The sequence below is a fragment of the Neophocaena asiaeorientalis genome, unplaced genomic scaffold (assembly GCF_003031525.2).
Source record: "Neophocaena asiaeorientalis asiaeorientalis breed wild unplaced genomic scaffold, Neophocaena_asiaeorientalis_V1.1 scaffold345, whole genome shotgun sequence".
NCBI lineage: Eukaryota > Metazoa > Chordata > Mammalia > Artiodactyla > Phocoenidae > Neophocaena > Neophocaena asiaeorientalis.
In genome coordinates, this window is record NW_020175181.1 from 978703 (window position 1) to 981274 (window position 2572).

Genomic DNA, 2572 nt, shown 5'->3' on the forward strand with positions numbered 1-2572 from the left:
ACTGCTGTTTGGCCTCGGAGTCCCTCCGTCTCGTTCCCTCCGTTTGCACTACCTCTCCTGCCCCTCCACGCCCCCATGCTCCACCGGGCACGACGAGTGGTCTTTCTAGGTGCACAGGAAGGACAATTATTACCCGTTTATTTATCTTAGGGAAATGACAGAGCCATTCCCGCCTTCCCTCCCTCCCTCCCCTCAGGTAGAAACTCTTTTATTGCTGAGGGCGCAGAAAGTGGAAGCCAGTGGCTGAGCAGGAAAGAAGCCACGAAAAGGCAGCTTGGTGGAGACTTGAGTGAGGCAATGAATAACTGGGGCGGGTCTCTTCCCATCTTCTAGCGTCAGGCCTCCAAACTTGCCCTCCCTTGGGGATTTTTGTGTGGTCTTTAGGAGACATGTTTGAGTTACTCCTGAAATCTTTACCTAAACTATATCTGGGCTTCTCGCTAGGTGAGCTGTGCTTGAGTCTCTCCTTGAGGGGACTTTGGTGGCTCCTCTCAGAGGGACTGTGTCCACTCTTCAGAATGACTGTGTCTGCCCCTTTCAGAGGGCCTGTACGGTCTTCTCTCAGAAGCACTGTGTCCTCTCCTCTCAGAGGGACCGCGACGGATTTTCTCAAAGAGACTGTGACATCTCTCAGAGGGACTGTGGCATCTCCTCTCAGAGGGACTGCGACATCTCCTCTCAGAGGCCCTGTGGTGGCTCCTCTCAGAGGGACTATATTGGCTACTTCCAGAAGAATTCCATGGGGTTATTTCCCTACAGAAGCTGTGGTGATTTCGTTCCTTGTGTGTGGATTTTTCTTTAAGGTGACTGTGTGAGGTTCTGTTCATAGGGGAACCATGTAAGAATCTACCTCCAGCATGAACTCTGGTTCCTGGTTTGGAGTTCTTGGACTCCTGGCTAGAGACTTCATTTCTGTTAAAGTTTTTCTTAGCTCTGCTATTACTCTCATTTTGAACAAGACCCAAAGGCTGGCTGCTTGAGGTGTTTTTGAGAGTGTACTTCTTTGGGAAACTATGGGCTTGGGCAGTTGTATAGGTCTGGGTTGGAAAGAGCTATTTCCTGTTGGTTGTTGAGCTGATCTGAATTGGTCTGTTTCTCCCCACAATGTGCTCTCCTCCTTAATGGTTGGGTCTGTTGGCCTTAGCTTGAGAGTTGGCATCGTGTGTCTTTTGGTATCTCCTGATAAGCAAAGTCTCTGGCTTTTTGTTTTGGAAGGTAGTTTTTGCTTGACCAGAAATGGTCTGGCCTTGTCCTGTCCTCAGGCTTCTGCCAAACCTGTAGTGGGATAACTGAGGACATGGAAAGGAGACGTGACCCATGAGCCCACCCCCCCCAGCAAACTGGGGGCTGGCAAATAAGCCAGAACTGCAAACAGTCCTGATTGCTTTGAGCCCACCCCCACCCCCCGCCCGCCCCGGCAAACCGGGGGCATGCGAATAAGCCAGAGTTGTGAACAGTTCTGAATGTTTCGAGCGCCACTCCGGCAAACCGGGGGCCTGCAAAAGAAGCATTGAGTGCTTTGGGCACTGATCCATGAGATGTCCTCAGCATAATCAGAGTGGTGGGAACGCAAGGAAGTGTCCTTGTGCTACTTCAGTATAACCAGAATAATGGTGGGAACTTTGTGCTGTTCTTGCGCTCAAGGACGAAGCACGGCAGGTGCTCACGAAAGCCAGTTATTGCTTGTATAATTAATAAAAACATAGGTTGCTGCTTTGGCACTTCTGAAATATTAAGAAAACAAGTCTTAAAGTGTAAATCTAGATAATGGTTTAATAAAAGTTACCACAGCAAGACAGACGGCGCTGTTTTGCCTGAGCGAGCGGCAGCCCTCTACTGCTGTGCTTTGGCCCAATTCATCTCGTGTGATGGAGCTTACTTTCGGCCCTGTCCTAAGAAACTACAACATTTGGCGCCCGAACAGGGACCTGAAGGTAAGTAATCGCGTGATCGCGGGACCGAAGGGAAAATTGGTCCGCTCAGAGTAAGCGAAACCTTCGGCAACAGTAGAGTAACTGTAATGGGGAATTCCCATTCAGTAGAATTTCAATATAGTAAACTCCTGAAACAGTTCTTATGGCGTTCAGGAGTAAAAGTGAAACAGGAATCTTTTGATGAATTGTTTGCGCTGGTACGTAAACATTGTTACTGGTTTCAACCTACTGGTCATAACCAGTTAAATTTAAAAGTTTGGAAACAGGTTATGCGAGCCTTAAGAAGAGCTCATCAGCATGGAGACCCTATATCTGTCCGTGTTTGGTCTCTTTGTAAATTAATTTCCCTTGCCCTGGAACCATTGCAATCTGAGACGGAAAGTGACAGTGGGGCGTGTCCTCAGCGTCCGAATTCTGCTCCCGATCATTCTGCTGCTTTTCGTACTTTGTTTCGTGAGTCTCCTATAGAGGACCTTCCTCCGCCCCCTCCTCCCCTTGTGTCTGAGATAGGAGAGGATTTTTCGGATTCCAGTGATGAAGGGGGTTTTTCTGATGGTAATAAAGATCGGGAGCAGGTTAGCAAACAAAATGAAATGCCACTTTCTCAACAGAATGAGATTTCTGATATACTTTCAAAG